We start from the raw sequence: 24,831 nt of genomic DNA, 5'->3' as shown, positions 1-24,831 counted from the left end.
AACATAGTGGTATGTCAGGAAGAAAAGAATGTAGACTGTGGAGTTAAATCTGAGTTCAAATCCCAACACCACTACTGGCAAAATTGATTTATTTAAGTAATAAACTCTCTGGGTCTTGGTTTGTATACTTGCAAAATGGTAAGAACACAGGTTTGTGAAAGATTAGGTAAGAAAGCATATATAAAAGACAGATTCTAGTCCTAAAGACACACTAGACTCCCCTGTAAACAGAAGCTCATATTAGTCACTAGTATTAGGTGTGCAACAGTATGCTAGCAGTGTGGGGGTTAATAAACAAAGATGACATGATTCTTGCCCTTAAAGAATCTACAATCTAGCTTAGTAAATAAAACTGGCAAGTATAGAATATAACTACTGATACACACAGTAATATTTGGAAGAAGGAATAGATGGCTGTGGGTAGAATACTTGAGGAGGTTCATGGTGGACACATATGTTGACTGGGCCCGGAAGGCTGAGAAAGATCAAGGATGTGACAATTCAACTATCCACTCCCATTTTTAAGCAAACTTTAAGAGGCATCTTCAAACAAAACTCCATCTTCAAAACAAAAGACCCAATAAATAAAGGAGCAATGCTTGACATAATGGAATTCTACATATGATGTGCTTTCAATTCTTGCTCTTCAAAGTGTGGTTCATAGATCGGTTGCATTCAGAGTTTGTTGGATATGCAGATTCTTGGATCCTATCCTAGCTCTCCTGAATCAGAATCTGTATTTTAACAAAATCCTAGGGTGATTTGTATGTACATTAAAGTTGAAGCAACATAGTTGTAAATCACAAGAATAGCTCCAAAACAATGAAGCTTACGTGTTTTATATTTTAAAAAACACTAGGTTTTTAAGACACTTTAGAGATGATAAACACTGTTCTAGAATGTTTTTGTTTATAAGCTGTAGATGATGATACCTGCCCCTCTAGACTGTTAATGAGGGTTAACTGCAATAAACATACATAAAACCTTAATTTTCTAATCCCACAAGGGAAAACCATGTTTTTAAAATCTTTATATCCTTCACCTTTAGCATTGTGCTCCATATATACTCCATAGTCAAAAAATATGTGTTAAATAAATGAATAAATGAGTCAAAGGCTTTAGGAAATGATGAAGGTCACTTTGAAATGGATGAGCATAGGATCATGAGTTTGGTCTGTAGACAAAGAATGCTGACACAGGAGAGCACTTTTCAGATTAAAACGTGCACACTCATTTAGTTACAAGATCTTTTTATTGTTAAAAAAATAAAAATGTCATGTAACAGTGAAACATAAGTTATAAAATGTATTTATCATAGAAAATTAGATTTATCACTTATAATGTACTCACCTAGTATTAATTTAATTCAGTTCTAAATGTATTGTGGAGATTTTGTTATTAATTAAAACACTAGTTTTCTCCTGACAAACTCAAGTTATATAATGAGCTCATCTAAAGAATGAAATCCAAACATAGTTCAAAGTCTCACTCTTCCATACTCTCAAGAAGCATATAGTCTAGTGGGGTTAGAGACAAATGTAATTAGCAGTTAGAATGAAGAAAACGTCTTAATGGAAGGATGGTCTAACGAACGGTGGTGTTGGTAACAAAAAAGCTGCCTCAGGCTCCCTGCAAAAGGTAGACCAGGCTTCAGAGAGAAGAGGCTGAGCTGATGAGTGGTGTGGCAGGTGGACTAATGGGGGTAGGGTACCTCATGGGCAAAAACATGGAAGAGTAACAGCTTGCTTAGGAAGCCACCAACTAGTTCAGTATTTCTGGAGTATAGAGGGACAGCAGCAGCAATAAAATAAGAGAAGTAGACAGGGACAACATAATGATGGCTTTGCATATCACAGAAAAATTTTACTTTGCAGGCTATGAGGGTCATTAAAAGAATTTAAGTCATTAAAAGAATTTGAGTAGGGAATTAAAGTGATCACATTTCCAAATGGGATAGGCTAATTGGGCAGCAATCTGATTGATTAAGGAGAGGAAAGTGGAAGGAATAAATAGGATGAGACTAGAAACTGGCAAACAAGTGTAGGAATTAATCATTAATTGACATGGTGCCTTGAATTGTGTCAGTGATGGTCAGAATGGAGAAAAGAGCATGAAACAAATATTAACAGGTGGCATTAATAAAATTTGGTGACTGCTTGGATGTGATGGCTTTCTAACCATGAAGAGAAACCCCAAAGAGTTTAAAATCACACAAAGCTAGTGAATTCATATTCAGTTTAAGCAAGTATGCTCAATGTCCTGTAACAAATTTGATAACGTAAGGATGAAGCTGGTAGGCATAAACTTAAGCATATGGCTGGCCAGTGATGCCACTCACTGAGATAAGAAATATAGGATGAAAAATGAAACTTGATCAGTTGAGGGCATGTTGACCTTGAACTGCATTTGGTTCATCAAATGGTATCTGATTTCCTTTTAACTGTCAGTTGCAAATGTGGGTCAAATCCTAGTCAAAATAAATTGGAGCTTCCTTCTCCAACATGAGCCCTACATGAATCAGCTAATTAAGAACCAAGAATCACACAGCAAACCAAATACAACATTACATTTAAAAAAATCAATCATCACAATCAAGAAAAAAAAAAAAGAACCAAGAATCATAGACAATTATGGTCTAATATCCCTTCCCAAGTTAGTGGGAGACCAGGGGAAACAAAGACGGGTCTAACATGGGGTTTCAAGACAGACTTGGAAATGGGACTACATGGAGGTGGCCTAGATCTGTGATATGTGTGGTAACACAGAATATATTTATGTCTGGGTCTAGACATGGGTATCCATGATGGGAATCCAGGCAAGAGGCTGAGCATCAACACCAAGAAAACAGAGAACAAGTAAGAGAAAAGCCCAAAGAATGTAAAGAAACATCTTGAGTTTGGGAGGCAAATCCCTTTATCTCCCACTATTCATGTGTTTTAAGCTCTAATCTTTTTTTTTTTTTTTTTAATTTTTCTTTTTTCAACGTTTATTTATTTTTTGGGGACAGAGAGAGACAGAGCATGAACGGGGGAGGGGCAGAGAGAGAGGGAGACACAGAATCGGAAACAGGCTCCAGGCTCTGAGCCATCAGCCCAGAGCCTGACGCGGGGCTCGAACTCACGGACCGCGAGATCGTGACCTGGCTGAAGTCGGACGCTTAACCGACTGCGCCACCCAGGCGCCCCTTTAAGCTCTAATCTTGATACCCTAGTGCCATGATTCTCAGAGCTAGCTCTACTTGGAGAGTTTCCTAAAAATATGGATCCTGTCTCCATAACCAAAACTTCTAAATTAATTGGTCTAGAGTGGGGAAATACCATCCTAGACATCACCCTGGCAGATTCTCAACCCTAGCTGCACATTAGAAACTTCTTTTTAAAAACACCATGCACAGCTCCCACTTCTCAGAGATTTGGATTAATTCATCTAAGGTAAGCTCTTGGCATCAGGTGTTTTTAAAAGCTCCCAAATGATTGTAATGTAGAGTTCAAAACTTACTGCCAGTCTTCCAGAGCAGAGAGGTTCTATATTTTTTCCCAATTTTTTCAAAACTTCTTCCCCTAAACCCACTCTTAACAATAACCATATCTTTTACCTAACTTAGACTATAGGAATCTGAAACACCCAACATCATCTTTTCTTTCTCTGTTCCATCACTTTGATTTTTGTTCAAGAAATGTCTCTGTTGTCTTAATTTCACCACCATCCTTATCTGGATTACTGGAGGTAAAGATAATAAACCAAACTCCCTTTTCCAGTGGATCTTCTCTTTCTTATCACAACCATGTGAAGTCTCTCTCATGTTAACAATAAAAACAAAATACAAACAAAACGACCTTCCAAAAACTTTGTTAACTCTTGAGGCATCTCTCCATTTCTTTCCTTCCCTTCAAGCCAAACTTCTTTTATAATAATTTCTCCTTACAACCAGGATTGGTATAGTGATTCCTGATGGTTTCTAATAACTTTGAAAAGTGGAAAGGCCTGAAGAAAAATATTCTATTCCAGAAACTCTAGTCAGGACTTAGAAGAAAGGCCCTCTACTTTACCAAGCAAAGTCAGAGAAGGAGATCCAGCATTCTTGTTCAAAAGGAGAGACTTGTGTGTATTATACAGGTACAAAGAGTTAATCTGAAAAGAAGATAAATTCTTACAATACTAAACTGTGAAATGTGGGAGACCACATTCCAGGCATTTTTATACCACTAATATTGTATTATGTTGTCAAACTTGTTGCAATAATTCTGATGCAAAATATATAGTCCAAGCTTGTAAATTTGGTTCAATAACAGCTAGGTATGATTGAGACAGTAAATAAGATAAGAGCTGAATTATTGGCCATTGTTTAATATGACTTTAGAAAAAATTTACTGGTAATTAAAGTAATTACGCGACACATTTCAGTAGTTTCTAGGGGCAAGAAAAACAACACACTTATAAATAGCCATATGGGAAAAATGCCCATCATATTAGCTAAAAGTAAATAGGAACAATGCCTAGAGGAAGGATCTCACAAAAAAAGTCCACTCAACCCTCTTGAAAGAGGTAGCAATATCTCTGGTTCACTAGACTTCAATGTTAAATGGACTTAAGAAAGACACAAGATTGGGAAAGTTTTAGTACTTCGTCTTATCTCAAGTAGGAAGAATTTAAGATATTACCCCCCCTTCCACTATCACTGTCAACATCAAACTGAACACACACATTGACAATTTCACTTCCAGAAAGTAGAACTCTGACATGGGTACAAAACTATTGAGGATCAAGTAAGTTTCTGGCTGGAGAATTAAGAGAGTAAAAGTAATTCTTCCTCAAGTATTTTTTCTCTTCTCCTTGGAAAACTGAGTTAGAAAACTGAAAAGGAGACCATAAAAAGAAGAAAAAAGTATAAATAAAGAAGAATAAAGCTCTACTTCAGTCTGAGGGAAGGATTCTATAAGGGTCCTTGCAAGGTCACATCCTGTTTACCATGATAAAGAAGTAGATAGACCTGACTTGCAGCAAGATTTAAACATTTGCCTGGAGCAGATCTGAATATATTACCCTAAAATCACAAGATTCCAAAGGTTTTTTTCAAGATTTAGACATGTGAGGTCTTATATATCTAAGTTCTCAAGTAACTATTACCATTATCTATTGAAGGCCAACATAATTTATTAATTTCTCAATAATCATTTGTTGAAATAAAAATTTTTGGTCTTAGTTTGATGGGTATGCCATAATTAGTAAAACCTGCTTTAAAAATTTGTGGAAGAATAAATGAAAATGCCCTTCAAAAAGCTGAATACTGCATAAATGCAAGATATTCCTACTATTAATTGGAATAGGATTGGAACGGTCCTACTGTACATCCCACCAGGCAGTCTACCTGTCGATTCACCACGATTCATTAAGAAAGCAACAGATGGGCAACATAAAAAAACTGACATTTAGAAGATCCTGGTCTTTGCCCTTTGGTTCCCTGACCTTAGGCCAGAGTGTGGCCCTTAAATCCATCTCCCCAAGAGACTGAAGGTAATGTCTGTGTGGCCAAACTGGTTCCACCATTGGTCTCATTCCAACTAATGCTCTTTAGTTTTATTTTTCCCTTTAGATTTGGGGGTCAGAGTTTTATTTGCTGCACAATAGAAGGCACTGGCAGCTTGTATTTTTCTTTACCCCTTGGCATTGAATCAGCAATGTATCCACTGCGTTTTTTTAATTAAATGGTGGTTCACTGTATGTCCTTAGGCCTGGTTGTCATTCTAAACATTTATTATTACTCTAATTATAATACTAGTCATTCTACATCTCTATCAGGGTAAAGTAAAAATGAACAGTGCTCTAGCTCCAACTTTAAAAATCTAGACTTGCACTAAAACATGGTAGCCTCTAGACACGTTCAGCTATTGAGCACTTGAAATAGGTCTCACCTGAATCTAAAATGTGCTTTAGCATAAAACACACAACAGATTTCAAAGATTTAGTACAAAAAAAAAAAAAAAAAGAACTTAGAATATCTCAATAAATTTTAAGTTGATTCTTTGTGTTGAAATGAGAATATTTTGATTATACTGGGTAAAATAAAGTATGTTCTTAAAATTAATGCCAACTGCTTTTTAATTTTTTAATGTGGTGACTACAAATTTTCAATTATGTATGTGGTTTACATTCTATTTCAAGTAGACAGCATTGATCTAGATGCTCAGAGTCATTTTAGAGATTTTAATTCTTAATGACTGAATAGTTTTACTAATTTAATTAATTTAAATTTACTCTTTTCTTACAGGCTTGTTTAAAATTTGTTTATTATCTTCGAGAGTTGACAAGAATATAAAAGATAAATTAAGTAAAACTAATTAATGGCCATTAATCATGTTTAAATGGCACTGACCTTGATCTTCCAAGAGCTTGGGAAGTCCTTTAAACACCTGCATTAATGGCTTTGTGTCATGCCAAGTGATACTGAGTGCTGAACCAGAAATATTCTAATGTTGTTCTTGCTGTTAGGTGACCGCCTCTGCCTGGAGCTCCACTAAGCATAATAAACAGTGAGTGACACATAATAGCCCAAGCACTGATATATGTGTTGGAAAATGTCACTTTTTTCCAAAACAATGTCACGAAATAGATTATAAGAAATTAGAAAAGTAGATCTGTTTCTAACCCTTCTGATTTATTTTCAAACTCAGTTTTCAATATGTATGTGGTATAATGTACACATGAATGTATGATCACCTATTCATACATCAGAGGTATTTTTTTAAAAATGAGTAAGCACTGTATTTCTGACCTATGGGAAAAAATGAAAATCTTCTTAAGGAAAATAAGAAATAATGAGAGATGAAAAGCCCTAGTATTAAAAAAAAAAAAAAAAGAAAGAAAGAAAGAAAGAAAAGCTACCAACAAGCCCTCCATGTCACTGGTTTTATCCATTGAATTGAAAAGCAAGAATCATAAGAAAACATCTCAACCATGAGAAAATAGCAATATCCTTCTGATCTGGAATGTGCAACAACAGCTTTATTAAATATCACTGAATTCAAAGGAAATGCAGGCCTAAGAGGAGCCATTTGTGCAAAAGAAACAGAAGCCTGCAAAATCACATACAGCATGAGAGCTGATAAGACTCAAAAAAAGAATAGTTGCATTAGGAAAAAACTGTTCTGTATAATTTTCCTACCCTTCACTAAAGAAGTGCACTCTATAGCTGTAACAGGATATTCAAAAAGGGAGAAAATTATTTTTCTCTAACACAAGCTTCTAATAACAAGAAATTTAATAACAAGAAATCAAAGGATTTAATAATGCAAAGATATATACTTAGAATAATGTAATCTTAAAGATACCCATATTAAAAAAAAAAAAAAAAGCCTCACAAAGGTAATGAAGAGATAACTAAAGACTGCTCAGCATTTGTGTATTGAAGCACTTAGTATGATTCTATTTTTGTTAATCTCTAAGCTCCCAATTTTCCAGACAGACCAAAGCATTGAATTTAGTAAATGTCTAAAATTAGAAACAGCCTGTAGAAGGATCAGAGCTAGAAGTAAATTAATTTCCAATTGATTTTATTAATTTTTCAGGGAGTTCTTTCTATCCACATTCTCACTCTAAAGCCACTATTCTTACAGCAATATGAATGAGTTTCACGAGATCTAACATGAAGTAAACAATCTTTTTTTTCTTGTTTTTTAAATGGAAGTATAATTAACATATACTGTTAGCTTCAGGCATAGAATATAATAATTCAACAATTGTATATGTTACTCAGTGCTCATCAAGATAAGTGCACTGTTGATCCCCTTTATCTATTTCACACCTCCCCCACCCACCTCTCCTATGGTAACCACCAGTTTGCTCTCTGTACTTAAGAGTCTGGTTTTTTGCTTGCCTCTTTTTTCTTCACTTGTTTTGTTTCTTAAATTCTATATATGGGTGAAATCATATGGTATTTGTCTGTGATGGACTTATTTCACTTAGCATTAAACCCTCTAGCTATACTCATGTTGTAAATGGCAAAATCTCATAACGTGAAAGAAATAATCTTAACAGAGAGTTCACTATCGAAATAGTCCTTGAATCAAGTTCAGTTTTTAAGGCATTATTCCACAAAATCATGCTAAACTCTTCCCCAAACCATGACTGCTATTAGTTAATGATATAGTCCTCAAAACATTGTATTAAAATGTATATGACCATATACTTTTTTTTTAATCAAAATGGGATGGGCAATACATAATTTACTAAAGTTTTCTTTTTTAGTTTATCATAGACATTTCCTTTTTAGTACTTTATTATTTTTCCTTAGTCTAAATAGTTTGCCACTCTATAAATGTCCTGTTTCTTCAACTACCACTGCATAATGTCTATTTAGCATTTAGGTTATAAACAATTTCTCACTATTACAAACAATATTTCAGTACTATTCCTTAGCTTATATTTTGTGTAACCTATATAAGAATTTCAGAAGAATAAGTTCCTAGATGTGGAACTTCTGAGCAAAGATTATTACATTTTTGGGCTTTTGGCAGATACTGCAAAAATTACTCTTCAAACCACTTGGATCAATCAACATCCCCAGCAGAAATAAATAAGAGAGTCTCTGTTTTCCCATACCCTCACCAACACTGAATGTTAAGGATTGTTTTAACCATACTTCATAGGATAAGAACATATCTCAATTTTTACTCCACTTGGATTTTTTTGACAAATCAAAATTGAAAGTTTTTTTTTTAAGTTTACCTTTTATTCTCTACCCTCTTGTTCAATTGGTCTTTCCTGATCCATCTGTGTAAAAAAGAAAAACAATAATAAAAGTTCTCTGTCTTGAGATTTATGGGGTATATTTGAAAATAATCATCTGATTCCAGGGATTGGCAGATACAATTCAGTGCTGGATATAGTATGAATTCCAGAATTTTTTCTAACATCTTTAGTTTTGCTTTTCAGCAAACAAAGCAGAAATCAGTCTTATTCAATATAATGTTCCCTAGGAATAGGGAACATTTCAATTTGGCCTGTATCCAGCAAAAATTAAAAACTTTCAATATTATCCAATATAAAATTTCAACTATTTATATGATTTTCTCCTCAAATAATGTCTTTCATGAACAGAGATTCAAACCCAAAGGAAATTCTTTTTTTGTAAATTTATACTTCAAAAGGAAACAAACAAAAAAATAAGAGAAGTGTTTCAAGATTGCCATGGAAATTGACATTCCTACTGTGCATCTTAGGACAACGTGTGAGAGCTTTAGCGAAGCCTTTGAAGATTTAAAATGCATCAAATTAAAAACCATGTCCATTTAAATAAAAAGCTCTTCTGGCATCAATTCTGTCCACATTTCTGGTGGAGAAGAAAATGGCTTTTTTTAAGATATGAACACAGTTGGGGATAAAGATATTTTCTTTATAGAGACTATCTAGATATCTCACTGTTGGATATTAATGTTAACATAAAAGTAAAACAGATTTGTACAGTGGACATGACAGGGAAGTGAGCTACAAAGAGAAAACAATTTTCAGCTTGTAAGAAATTAGAGTGCTATAGAATATCATCAAGTCTTGAGGATTTGAAGACAACTTTAAAAGAGATCTAGTTCAACCCTTTATTCATCTAATGCTTAAATCTTCTCCATGGGAGACTGGTCAAATGTTCACTCACTTAATGTTTAAATATGTGCAATGATAGGGAACACATTACCTATTGAGGTAGCACATTTAAGTCCGGAGCAGCCCATTTAGCCATGACAACTACTAAGTCCTTCTTGGTATGTTCTGCTGAAATCTGTTTTCTTATACTTAATGTTTATGGATTTTACTTATACACTGGCATTACAAGAGAACTCTTGGTTGGCTAATTCTCCATCTATTCCCAACTGCTTCTTTCTTCCACTTTCCCTCATACAAGCAGAAAAAGTATTTACAGAAAAGTAAATACTTTCTCTGTTCTCCATTGCAGCCAAGGGGTACCAAGGGAACCCAGTTTATGACTAATGAGACATAAGAAAAGTTTAAGTGAGGGTTCTGGAAAAGATTTTTTCATCCATTCCCCCTTCTTTCTGCCTTGAGCATAAACTTGATAAAGGTATAATTGCTATTTGCAACTAGGAATTGGACACTAGCCCTTACATTCCTGAACCACTGGATACTAGAAACCACCTAACTTTATTATTTCTTTTATTTATTTATTTATTTTGAGGCAGAGAGAGTGCACATATGCATGCGCATGTGCGAGTGGGAGAGAGGCAGAAAGAGAAGGAAAGAGAGAATCCCAAGCAGTCTCTGAGTTGTCAGCAGGGAGTCCCTTGTGGGGCTTGATTTTATTAACTGTGAGATGGTGACCTGAGCCGAAATCAAGAATCAGATGCTTAACCAACTAAGCCACTCACGTACCCCAGCAACCACCTAACTTTAGACTTTCTGTTAATTAAGACAAGTAAGCCCCATCAATCCTGAGGGATTTTAACTGAGGGACTGTGAAGCTTGCACCTGAAAACACACCTATTTAACACAAGGTCACACTGGAATATCAAATATTTATTACATTTGATAACGCCTCATATCTTAACAGAGAAAAAATACTTCAATAAACCAGTATAGCCAGATTTAGATATATTCTCACCTTCAAATGTCCACAATCTAGAGTACATTATAGTATTGCAACAATTTAAAATTAGTAGGTGGACTACACTCTAGTAAATGGAAGCTAGAGAACTTTGAATTCTGATGGAAGATCACTGAAGCAATTTATTCATTGTTCGTGGTCAATTTCTTCTCTTTTTAATCTTTTCTTTCTATTCCTATCTTACCTCCCCTCCAAATTCATATTAAATTAAGATTTCTAAACCCTGAAAAGCCTGATAGAAATTTCCAATTTGTTTTTCTTTTTTGTTTTTCTTTTTTTTTCAAGTCTATCAGTCTATCTTGGTATGTTCTGCTGAAATCTGTTTTCTTATACTTAATGTTTATGGATTTTACTTATACATTGGCATTACAAGAGAACTCTTGGTTGGCTAATTCTGCATCTATTCCCAACTGCTTCTTTCTTCCACTTTCCCTCACACAAGCAGAAAAAGTATTTACTTTTTCCATTGCAGCCAAGGGGTGCCAAGGGAACCCAGTTTGTGACATAAACCCAGTTTATGTCAGTTTTCTGCAAATTACTTGCTGCCATAGCCTATTCTCAAAAAGGAGTATGGAATTTCAGCTTTCCCAGGATCAACAAATGTGAGTTTCAAGTTGCAATGTGATTTACAGATACTGATCTATTTTTTAGATTAACAGAAAAATGCCTCCGCAAGAAATATGTCCAAAACTTTGATCTATTTTTCTAGCTTTATTTAATGCATATTACCAATAATGCTATAAAAGAATTAACATAAGTAGTCTCTTACAGGAATTAAAAAAATACACCAAGATAAATTTAAATTTATCCTCATAATTTATACCAAACTCAATCCTTTTGAAGAAAAACTATAATTGTATCATTATAGAATTTGTATTTATCAATTGTATTTCTGAATCAGTCAGCAGGATCAATCATATATCTTCCATGTACTTCAAAGAAAACTAAGGAAGATAGAAAAGTAGTTAACAGAAAGAACTTTGCCAAAGTAAGATCTGAGTTTGAATTTGGATTTTGCCCCTTATGAACTGACTGATATGGGCAAATTATTTAATCCCATGTGTCTTTATCATCAGTAACAAGAGAATAATTATACCTACCTCATAGGTTTATTGTGGGGATAATTTAATCTGTGTGTGTGTGTGTGTGTGTGTGTGTGTGTGGCTTATACACACACACACACACACACACACACACACACACACACATATGTGGTTTAGCATCATCCCTAGACAACAAGTGTTCAATAAATAGTTAGCTACCACCATTCCTAGAAAAGTGCTGTTACCCTTTGGTAACTCTTTGACTTCAACCATGCTACTCTTTTTGTACTACCCTGGTTTTCTCAAATTCTTTCTTTTAATTTGGTGGAATTATTCAAAATCATGGAATATCTAGCATGAGTATAAATTATTTTCATATTTACACAACTTTATTTTTAATCTCTGAACGATTGCCCATACTTTTATAGAAATAGAATCTATGCAGTTTGGCAAGAGGTTTTAAAAAGACAGAACTAGTAAGGAGTAGAGATAGAGCCTCCAAACATTAGGAGTAGGCCTAAGTTTGTGTTCTCCCAAGAGGATACTCTGAGACAAGGATTCAAGTGCATGTTGCTTTTTGAAAAAATACTGGGAACAATGGTAGGGAAGTAAGGAAGAGATACAAAGAAGGGTTCCTTATCAATCCAATTACCACTGTAGGTGACTTGAGCTTAATGTCACTGAAGAAACTCTAGAACCAAGTGCAAAACATACACCTTCAAATTATAGCACCCAAAGGGCAAGGGGGCTGAGGTATTTATACCCCAATTCCTGAGATCATTAGTTGAGGGTTGTTCCCAGCGGTTGTTAATTCCCTGGTACTTCTTGCCTACTGATTATGGATCATAGGTATGTTTTCTGTACTGCTGAGGAAAAAGATATCAGCCACTGAGATGCAAATACTGGGGCATGGAAACCAGGAGAAGCCCACTGAATGATCAGCATATGAGGAAGGGGGCAGTGATGGTGTGTATGTCAGGATACCAAGCACCAAATCAAACTAGGGTAACAGGAGCTAAATCCAAGTAATGTCCTATGACAGAATAAATTCCTGGAGTAAAAATATCACCAAGAAAGGAATCTGAGGGAGGAAGTAAAAGGCTGAAATTCTTGTGGAATGAAAATGCTGGCAATTCAAAAGAAAGTTGGAATTGTGGTTTTGGGGGCGTGGTACACATCTCAGCCAAAACTATTTCATTTAGGTGTATCCTAACAAGAAATTCATGGTGTTACAAGTCTTTTCCCTAGCTACATGGGCATACCTAGGACTTTGGGCACACCTTTTTTTTTTTTTTTTTTTTTTTTTTTTAATTTTTTTTTCAACGTTTTTTATTTATTTTGGGGACAGAGAGAGACAGAGCATGAACGGGGGAGGGGCAGAGAGAGAGGGAGACACAGAATCGGAAACAGGCTCCAGGCTCCGAGCCATCAGCCCAGAGCCCGACGCGGGGCTCGAACTCACGGACCGCGAGATCGTGACCTGGCCGAAGTCGGACACTTAACCGACTGCGCCACCCAGGCGCCCCTGGGCACACCTTTTTTATTTGGCTGACTAGTTTAGAGCATATGGTACTTCTCAAAACATGTAACTCAAACTTTTCAGAGCTTTTAAAGAGGAGTCCATTTCGGATCTCCTCAGACCTGATGTATCCTCTCAGAGGAAAATTCAGGCATCTTTTGACTAAAGAAGTCCTTTGGTGACTGACACTTAGCTCACTGGCATGACATTTTCTACATTTTCCTGGCCTGCTGCACAGAATTTGCTGGGTGCAGTCCTGTGCAGTGGGCATCCAGAGAGAAGTTTAGGACTGCAGGCTGAGGCCCAGAATCTAGGTGGAAGTAATCCTAAAATTGTGAGAAAACCCAAGAGACACTTGCAATATATGAGTTCTGCTTCCCTCACTCCTTCAGTGAACATTTATTAAGCATCTACTTTTCTCTCACCTATATATGTGGCAGAGTTACAGTGGAAAGTAAACCTGGAGCTGAAATTCCCTCATAAGACCTGTCAGTTAGTCCATCTGTGCTAAGGAGGGGAAGATTAGATTGTTATAATTAGACTTACTTTCCAATGTCTGAATGCCACAATTCTGCTCCACCTCATCCCTGCCCCATTCCCAATGAGCTTATCACAGAAGGGACCTCAGTCAAATCCATCTCGGAGACAAGAGGCAACGTGTCCTCCTGGCATCAGACATTAGTGAGGTCCTTCTCAGACACATGGATGTCATTATCATTAGAGGGGTTGGTGAAACATTTACAGTGAGCTATTTAATAATGTTTGTTGGGCTTCTTTGAAGTATGAGCACACTTAGGAAATTTTAAGAACTTCTTAGGACTTTTGCATATAAGCATTATGGGATTTTCTTTATACAGACAAACTTTCTGTGGGAGTCATGACTGTTTATTGCATTGATTTTCCCTTTTTTATAAGCCCCTGTGGACTTGATGTGTTGGAATAAAAATATCTCTGAAGCAGGCAATTCTCACTTAAAAAAAAAAAAAAATGGCTGCTGATGTGGAATTGTCCTTACAGATTAATGTAAAAGATAGACATGTTTAAAGGCTACTTAAAATTACTTTGGGGACATTCTAAAAGGAAAATAATTAAATAGTGTGTTTCTTGATCCTTCCCTAAAACAAATCTTCCATTTTATATAGTGGGATTTTTTTTAAGAAAACTAAACATATAAATGAGCATATTTGGAAATATAATTGAATCTTTATCTCTTTGGGGTTATCATTACCCTTGAAATATGACGATAAAGTTGAGAATGGTTTTATTTAAAAAATTCACCTGTAAGTTATTGACACGAATAAATAAAAACACTGAATAGTTTTTAAGCATGCAAACAAAAAAACAGTTTACAGATAACCTCCAAGTGAGAACATAGAAACAAGGTAAGAAAGAAAAGGGAAATAAATTAGGATGCCCAACTTTTCCTTCATTATGTCAAGGAAACTAATGCTGTTTTAAGAAGGTACATGACAGTCCTTTCTCAGGGCCCTATTTGATTCTAATTGCTTTGTAAGTTGACCCCTGTTAGTTCCTTATGGAAAATTCAAAGTGGGTAGAATTCAGCAAGTTTTTTTTTTAATACTACTTTTAGGCAGACCTTTGCTTTCCACTTTACCACAGACTCCATCATCCCCTATTACTTATAACCCCATCCTGATTTAAACCTTTATTTATTCAGCCTGGTCTCTGCAGAAATGTGATTTGGGGCTCCTGTCCAACAATTCTCTCACCCAGCCAAACCGTTCTATTAACTATTCCAGGACACTGTTCATTCCATAATTCCACTCTCAAGTAGCCTCCCTCATTTCCACTTTCCCTGTCTAAATTCCATTTCTCCATAAAATCCATTTATATGACAACCCCTTCATAAAGGGGTTACCATAATTATTATTTATAAGCAGAGTGTACCGGTATAAGTCTAATAATGGGCTCTCCCTGGAAAAAGGGAAAATCATTTATGTGCACTGTTTGCCAATTTCTGTGGTATAAATTTTCCTACCATGGTATGGCCAGTTTCAAAACTTACAGTTGTAAAGGTGCTCACAATCTGTTCTTAAGAGTTGATGAGAGCCAGCTCTAGCACACAATTATCAGACTAAGTGGTTCAATACTTTGAAATGTTATATCAAGGTATTGTATTGTTAAGAGAGGTGAGATACTATTGTTGAAGCAAGCAGATTGTAGCAGAAGTAAAAAGAACTGAGCTTCAGCTCTAGCTCCACAATAACCTAACTAGGTGACTCTAAAGCCACCTAACCACTCTGGATCTCAGTTTCCTCACCTAATAAGAGCATACTAAACAACTTTCTAACATTAACAGATCTATGATTCTATATAATCCTTCATATCATCATGTCCTTTATCACTTACCTCAAATGAAATTTACTTTAAAGCAGGCTGTGCCATAACATACTATGTCCTCAACACAGCAAAGCACAGTGCCTTGCATATAGCAGGTGCTCCACAAATAGTCTTTGAGTAAATGATTTGCCAGGGTGACACTGGAGGTAGCCTGGGTACATGATGGGTTAATGGAAGACAATAGGGTATGGGACAGTATCAGTACAAGGAGATAAGATCAAGAGATTATTTTGAAAGATAATCTTCTCTGTGAATATAGATATTTTCTAGGTTGGTTACAGATATATAGGAAGTAACATATTTAGTTGCACACTATGTCTCCTCCCTCTTTCCCTCCTTTTCAGGGGCCACTCTGAACAGACACCAACCAAGCTGTCCTCTTTTGATAGTGTCTCCTAGTAGAAACATCTCTTCCCCACTATCATTTTTCTACTCTCAAGATCACACCACACTATTTGCAGCATTTGTTTTTGTCATTTGTATTTCTCCTACCATACATATCTGCCAGGTTTATCTTAGAGAAGAATATATTTTTTATCGGTTTCTTTCTTTCCATTTTTCTCACAGTGCTACTTGTGATTATACAGAACTTGAATTGGAGCACTACTATTGATACTCATATGGCAAGGTACAAGAAGAGTATATGTATTGAAGCGAAATTGGACATTCAGCAGAATGATAAATGGGATTCTTTCTATCTCAGCTTTAGCCAAGTTGCCAAAGGCCTAGGTATTATTTAACAGTGAGGTAAGAAGAGGCCTGTGCAGAACTGCTAAGATTGTGAAACCACTCTGTCAGCATTAATAATCTCCAAGCAATAAAACTCCTGAGTTGGAAGAATTGGAGAAGAACCCTTTGGAGAGAGTTATTGGAGGTATTGTTGCCCCAAGGGAAAAAGACTACTTCTTTGCTTTAAGTCAAGTAAGAGCAAATTCAAAGGAAAACTTAGAGAGTTTGACAAGTATCTCCCAGAATTTAAGTGCTGGAATAAAAGGCTGTGGCTAGACTGAAGCAATGAAGAGAGAAAGACAAGACTCAGGTTTTCTGTAGAACAGATGTGGGCCACACAAGAGGGAACAGACCTAGAGCCATCTTGAAAGAACTGTCTAGAAAGACAAAGTGACTCAAGAGATGTACAGCCACAAAAAGTCCAGGAACTGAAGACAATGTCAAAGCAACCAACTGCATAGGGCATCATCTATTTCACAGGAATTAGAGTTGCAGTTGAGGGTTCAGAATGGGAATCACCCCAAAAACATGGCATGAAAGAGTTCGCTTTGAACATCTATTGAAGTCAAATCTAAATCACATCAGTAAGATCTCTACTGCCCCCTTATCAATCTTCCTTCATCCCACTCCAATGCTGGAGGGGCCAGAAACCATACCTACAGAATGGAAGAGGAGATGCCACCTCCCATCTGTGCACACATGCGCACACGCACACACACACACACACACACACACACACACACATGCACGCACACACACACTCTCCAGGCTTCCAGTCCTTCCTGGCTTAGGATGGGAGAAAATTTAAAGAGGACAATAGGCTTGGATTATTATAGTGAACTGTGTGTTCTTGGAAGCTGGAGAACTATTAATTATCACAGAGTAACTTAAAAAGTTACGAGTTTTTCAATTCTGTCATTCCTCTATTTTGCTAATTACCAGCATTAAGACCGTGTTTTATTTTTTCTATTGGCTTTCAATGAAAATATACAATGTATTTCTACTTCCCTATAGATTTTTAAGTGAGCTATTCCTAAGACCTCAAAAGCTTATTCTTTATAAAGGAAATACGTGCATCATTCCACAAATCAATGGTTGGGACTCAACCCATTTAGAAACTGAGTTTTCCTGCAATGTTCATACTCTGGTGGGGACTGCCCAGGTAAGACTAAAATGAAAGTCTTTATTCAAAATGATAATCTCTGTATAGAACTTGTATATGGATCTCAAATCTCAAAACATGTAAATGTTTTCCCCAGCAGGTCTGGCACAGGGATAAGAGAAACTCATTATTCCATCTGTATTAATTTGTCATGGTGCGTACAATCATGTACCCAGGACAGAAATGGCACAAGCAAAGACTTCCAGGCTGACTGTCTCTTGGGGGCTCAAGACACCATATTGATAGACTTAATAAAGATATATTCTGAGAATTATGAACCTGCCCATTATTTTTCTGGAATAGCCGCCAAAACCAATAGCAAAAAAAAATGAGCTAATGCTGCCAGGATGGCAGGCATTCTTTACTACATTTCATGCCAATTATTTCCTTTCACATGACAAGCAGGCATTAATTTTCAACTCCTGACCTATATTTCACATATCTGGGTTTCAGACCAAAAGAAACACTAGCTATCATAAAAATGCTACAACAGCCTGCCACATGATGAGGAATTCCTTTAGGCTCCAAGCCAACAAGTTTGTTTTGAGTCTGTGAAACTTTTATAGAGTAGAAAGGTGAGGTAGGAGAAAAAGAGGATAATTGTCCTCCCTTCCTTAAGAGGTCTTATTTATCACAATATCTGCCCCATTCAGACTGGTAGAAAGAAATGATTAAAATAACAACCCACTGTTTACTTGTCTCCATGGTGTCTCAGGGGCCAGCAGACCATGCCCTTGGCCGTTTCCCCTCTCTCGAACACATACTAATCATTCAAGTAAAACCTCCAAAAAACTTACCCTGCTTGCCTGAAATATTCCAACAGCATGGGATTGGAATAGAGAACATTTCAGACAAAAACCTTATGATAGAGGGTGCCTTTTGTAGGATGTCATTGCCAAAGGCATTTATAGTGGCTGAGTAGGGATTTGAGTATGATGGTGCACATCCACTAAATGGTTCCCTAGGGGCCCTAAAAAAGAAAAAGTAACATCCAAAAGTGCCCAACACCTTCCCAGGGGTAACTTTTTCAGAGTAAGAATCTAACTCTGTGAAGACTCACAATGCGTTCGACTGAAAAAATGTAGTGAAGATACATTCCCAGCCGTCTAAAGCAGACCCTGGATGCACAAAAGAACCAGATCACAAAACATTCTCAGATTACAGCCAAGTTCTAGATGGTTATCAAGATCCAGAGATTTAATTTTCTAGTATAACAAAGTCAAGAAACAGAGGTTTTAAATGAAATTCTTTTTGCCTCACAACCATACCAAGTGCTTAAATAATAAGTCACTGTCAAATTCCATTATTTCAATTTATATTATTGTTTCTAAGCATAAGAAGAGAAACATGGGGAAAAGGGACAAGAGGCATATTGCATTGTTATTCAAGGTAAACTCCAGCATCTTTCTGCACCTCATTCATTCACTGCATTCAATTATCCATTCATTCACATGTATGTATTAACTATTACATTCCAGGTACTGGGCAAGCTGCTGGGGTTGAAACTGTGCACAAGATAGACAAGACTCCTGTCTTCATGGAGAGGCAGATGAGAGGCCAATTGTACTCTGGGCAACAGACAAGGGCTAGCTGAGCCAAAATCCAGGGACTACCCTCTGACATACTTTAGTCAAGGCAGCCAACCTTTGTAGAAAGCAAGAATTCTTTGCTCTACCACTAACCTAATTTGTGATCTAAACAACTCACAACTTTCTGGCCCCCAATTTGCCATCATTGCCACGAGACAATGACGCCTATTTTATACTTACTATCTACAGAGCTAAATTCTAAGGAAATAAAGCTTTATAAAGCACTGTATAAATATCTAAATTACAAATATTAGAAAACATTTGCAGCAAAAATACTTGTTAAGTGATGGCATTCTACTTGTTATCTAATTCAAGTCTAACAAAAAATACCTGCTGCGAGGGATGAGAGCCAAAAGAAGGAACTAAGTGGTAGTTGCAAATAAACATCTATACAATGCCTCCTGAAGAATACAATACTAAGTTCTGTATAAGGTCACAAGTTCGAATATAGCAGTGTTTTTCACAGTTTTAAATTACAAACTAGGTAAGGAAAAGAATATGCATATTCTCCATCTAATACCTTCCAGAATTTAAAAACATAAGAGAAATAAACAGGCTTTTTATGCATGAATATGGTTTTCTTTAAGATACATATAGATTTATTCCAGTTAATATTCAATGACTCCAGGGAAAGAAGGTAGAGGCATAGGCCATGAACTTTGTTTTTTGGTTTTGAGAGAGTTTTTTCCCCTGCTCTTCCCTACTTCTCCACCAAAGGAAAGGAGCAAAGAATTATGAGTTAGGGGGTGCGTTTTCATTCTTCCATAATTCAAACATATTTTTTTCCAACTGAAAAGGGAAACTTCTTTTTTTTTAATATAATTTATTGTCAAGTTGGCTAATATACAGTGTGTACGGTGCGCTCTTGGTTTGGAGGGTAGATTCCCATGGTTCATCGCTTACATACAACACCCAGTGCTCATCCCAACAAGTGCCCTCCTCAATGTCCATCACCCATTTTCCCCTCTCCCCTGCGTCCCCTCATCAACCCTCAGTTTGTTCTCTGTATTTAAGAGTCTCTTATGGTTTGCCTCCTTCCCTCTCTGTTTGTAACTATGTTTTTCTCCTTCCCTTCCCCCATGGAAGGGAAACTTCTTTAGCTATGATCCAGAATGATCACTTTTAGTTTCAAAAAACATGACTAAAAGCAAGTAAATATACAGTGGATGTACAGTTGTAGTCACAAAGAGGGTTTTCTTCCTACATCTGAAACATAAATGAATCAAAATATTTTGAGTGGCTTTACCTCCAGGTAAAGAAAAAAAAATGTATTTTTTTAAAAGAAGGAATGTGCAGAAAAAAGTAACTCACAGATGGGTTTATCAGGTTCCTTATGGCAACAAATGCCCAGGGGTTCTTATTTTTAGACAATGAAGACAATGGGTTTAAATTCAAAGTCACTGAGGAATCAAAACCTGCCACTGTAGAAGCAGTCAAAGAGATTGTCATTGGATGTTTTAGCACAAGAGGCATGGGGCATACACTGCAGCTCGTCAAGACTGGTTTCCCTGTCTGCAAGTCCTGGCACACATATATGGGAAAGCTCTGACCCCTTTTGTAAACAGACAGCTTGACTCCCCCACCTTTGGTGTGGTGGGGCCCACCTAGCCCAGTAGCATACTTCTCATCAAGTAGAATATTAACTTGGCATGAGATGATTTATCACCTAGTTATTGCAGGCATGGCAGGGTAGCTACAAGGAGTAAATATTCTAATGCACTCTCACTCCAGGAAAGCATAGAAAAGGTAGAGAGGGTAAGTCCATTATAAGCTTAAATACTTAATAAGATTTAACACCAGCCGCTTGCCAACAGAAGAGAAAAGCAGAAAGAGCTCCAAAGAAGCAATGGGAAAACCATACATCAAAAAAAAAAAAAAAAAAAAAAATTCAGAGTGACAGAAAGGCTGCAAAGGAGTTTTTATTTTTATTTATTTATTTATTTATTTATTTATTTATTATTTATTTTATTTTTTTAACATTTATTCAGTTTTTTGAGAGACAGATACAGAGTGTGAGTGGGAAAGGGACAGAAAGAGAGAGAGAGGGACAGAATCCAAAGCAGAAAATGGCTCCAGCCTCAGAGCTATCAACACAGAGCCCAACTCGGGCCTTGAATTCAGGAACCATGAGATCATGACTTGAGCAGAAGTCGGACGCTCAACTGACTGAGCACCCAAGGAGTAAGTTTTTTTGTAAAGGTTGTCAAAAATCAAAAGTATCACTGTGAAGGTAAAGAAAGAGAAGACACTAGGCAATTGGGGAATCATCAACTCACAGCAAATGTCTTATAGAAACATCAGCATGAAGAGAAAACTATGTCTTAACCAAAACCATCTGATGGCTGAACTCTAGATTCCTTGTAAACAGGATCTTTGCCTTTATTTTTTCCCAGCAGCTGACTGCAATTTTGGTGCAATTTTGGTGGTTTAAATAAGAGCTAGATTTTTTTTTCCCACAAATGAAACCTATATATTTGCTGTTTGCATTTCTGAAATCTTTCGTTAGCCCTATAAGGCCCTGCTAACCACGGATACAAGTACTATCACTACCATTACCACACACTAAATATTGATATACAAGTCTCTGATGATACAAAGCATATAATCCTTCTCATGGATTTTTTTTTGCCTTATAAACATGGCATAGTTTTATCAGATGTCTTGTATTTTTCAGTTGGTATCTCAGCTAGATAACAAGGGACTTTTAACATGATTTGCGTGCACTAAATTTTAAAATCTATTGAGTTCACCAAAGTTTACCCTAGCCCAGCAGAGTGCATGATATATAAGGCACTGTGTAAATTTTTGTTCAATGTGTCAATATAGCGAGACCAATCAGCAAACCCATTTAATTGAAGTTTTACCATAAGATTTCTAGAAACTAAAATAATATTTCCATCTTACTATTATGTTGTGAGCAAATAAAAAAAGATCTGCTTAGATTTCATAAACGTGTTAGGATTTCACACCATTCTCTTCCCCAGCGGCAGCCAAGCCTCAATCAATAATTGTATAGTGACATTTCAAATCCTCATGTCTCAAGCTAACAAATAAAACCAGCAGGGTAAGAAGAAAATTTATTAAATATTATTTGAAGAATGCTTAAAAGATTGAAAGTATTTTCTTTCATCAATTTACCATTGGTATGATCTGAAAATACCACTACCAATCTCCTTACTAGATTCAAAACATTCAACTCTGTTAATATGCAAATGTTATAGGCATAACCTGAATTTTCTCACACCCTGACACAGGTGTATTAAAATGCAGTTCTATTTAAAATAATAATTTAAACATTCCTCACTTATACATCCACTTATGTTAGGTCCTCAGGCCTTCAGCAAGCCCCCCTCACTGCCCCACTCCCCACTCTCTGCAAACTCCTTTTCAGTTTCTTGAATCTTTACAGGGCAGCTTAGACCTGCTCCTATAATCATATTCCTGCTGGCTCCTCAAGTAACCTCAGATGGGTTCAGCCACCATTCCTACAAGTACTCCAGTCCCCAATAGAGCCCTCCAGAAATCAAATCTATGCAAGGAACTGTGTCATAGCAAAAACTCCTCACTTCCATTTTGATCCCAGGACTTTTAGAGTGTTCTATTTCTCTCTCTCTCCTCTCTCTCTCTCTCTCTCTTTTTACCCTTTCTATCTTTCTTCCCTCCCTCCCTAACTTCCCTTTAAGTTTTACTAAGAGTCCCTCTGCTCCCCACAGAGCTCAGCTATGTTCCAGCAGGGCTGGGGGACAGCTCTAAGCGACTGAAACCATGGTGCACACTGACCCAGCCCACCTCTTGACAGTCAAAGCTCTCTTATGAGAGTTCATTCAGCCTGTCTTCTTCTTCTCCCAAGACATTCTTCAGTGTTTGTGTAAATGTGCTTCTGGCAAATACAAGATAAAAATTTGCCAGGTACACAAGAATTTCAGTCTCAGTTGAGACCATATTCACATATGAAAAGATGAAGAGATAAATATTAATACAATAGCATCCACATCTTCATGAGAATTAGATTCTTTTTTCTCCAGCTTTACTAAGATACAATTAAATAGAAATTGTACATATTTATGGTATAGAACATGATGATTTGATATATGTATACATCGTGAAATGATTACTACAATCAAGCTAATTAACACATCCATCACCTCACGTAGTTATTTTGTGTGTGTGTGTGTGTGTGTGTGAAAGCAACTTAAGAGCTACTCTTAGCAACTTTCAATTACATAATACCACATTATTTACTATAGTTACCATGCTGTACATTAGATTCCCAGAACTTATCCACCTTATAACTGAAAGTTTGTACCTTTTGACCAACATCTCCCCCATTTCCCTCACTCTCTAGCCCCTGGCAGCCACATTTCATTCTCTGCTTTTATACTAGAAATGGAATTCTCCAATTCTCTAATCCTATTCTCAATTCTGTGAGTTTGACTTTTTTAGATTCTAAATGTAAGTGAGATTATACAGTATTTGTCTTTCTGTGTCTGGCTTATTTCACTTAGCATAGTGTTCTCCGGATTCTGAGACCTGCTGACTATTCAACAGAGATTAGATCTCTGAATGGTATCACAAATGAAATTTGATGAGAGAAGCAAAAGGGGAGAGGGACATAAAGAATAAATTAAGAAGCTGGAGATCCTTCCCAGGGAAGAAGAGTCCCAGGAGCCAGTGCCTCTGCTGGTGTCACTGCCGAGCTGAATGGCCACGGGCAGCCTGAGGATACTGGGCCCACAGCAAAGGACATCTGGGTGCAAGGAGCTAAGATGGGAATGGACCGACATCAGAGAGAAACTAAATCTGGGCTCTGTGTTTCTGAGAATCAGTCTTAGAAATAATTACCTTTTCCAATGAAATTCCACATTAAAGTTTTAGATTTGTTACTGGTCTTCACTGTAACTGGCTCTGTTCCATCTTTAGCCAGTCATAACATCAGTCTATGTGACACCAAACATCCAGCCAATTCAGCCACAGTCAAAACTCTAGTTAACCAGCCAGCTGTTTTCTGTACATGACACCAAGCAATCAACTGGGCTAATGACATGCCTGGAATGATGGAAAAGACCAGATGTTTTGGCATTATGTAAATGTTAAGTGTCAGTTGAAAACAGGAGTGTTAGCTGTCACTTTACATATAATCTTAAAACGATCCACCCTGTACTCCTCCCATGACTAGGACATAAACTCAACAAAGATCTAAAGATACTCATACACAAGCAAATGTGCTGAAAATGCCAGTGAGTGAGCATGTGTGTTATGGAACATGCCAGAGGGATGGGGAAATAAATTATTTCACATAATCTCAATTTTATAAACCTTAGTAAATGTGCCCCTCTCCTGCTACTCTATGCACTTCTCTGCCCTGTCCTACTCTCAACCTCAAGGAGCTACTCTTCCAGACTCTTCTGCCCTCTAGCTTTGGCATATGGGAGACAACGCTGGAAGATGAAGAGCAGGAGGAAGGGAATAACTGGGTAGTTTTCTTCTTCTTTCCCTGTCTCCATGGTGTCTCCAGAAGCTGCAAGTCTTGCCAGGTAGTCCCTCCATCCACAGTTCTAGTTTCCACGAGAAAGCCCCAACTGCAGTCCCTGTGTCTTCTGTGTAATCTGTCTCCCGGACTACATTTCATCTACTGAGAGACCCAGAGTGACTTCTACTTTTCTAACTGGACTCTGATACATAGGACAATCTGAAAAAGTATCTTTTCGTCCTGAGATTTCAATAACAATCTGAGACCTATGACATAGCAGCCCCGGCGCTGAGTTCTCCTCCTTTTCCTCTCCTCTCCTCATTAGGTGTTCCAACTAGAAGGAAAAATA

This window comes from Lynx canadensis, chromosome C1, assembly GCF_007474595.2.
Source record: "Lynx canadensis isolate LIC74 chromosome C1, mLynCan4.pri.v2, whole genome shotgun sequence".
In the NCBI taxonomy this organism is placed as follows: Eukaryota; Metazoa; Chordata; class Mammalia; order Carnivora; family Felidae; genus Lynx; species Lynx canadensis.
The sequence above is the reverse complement of the archived record's forward strand: the minus strand, read 5'-3'. Positions refer to the sequence as shown.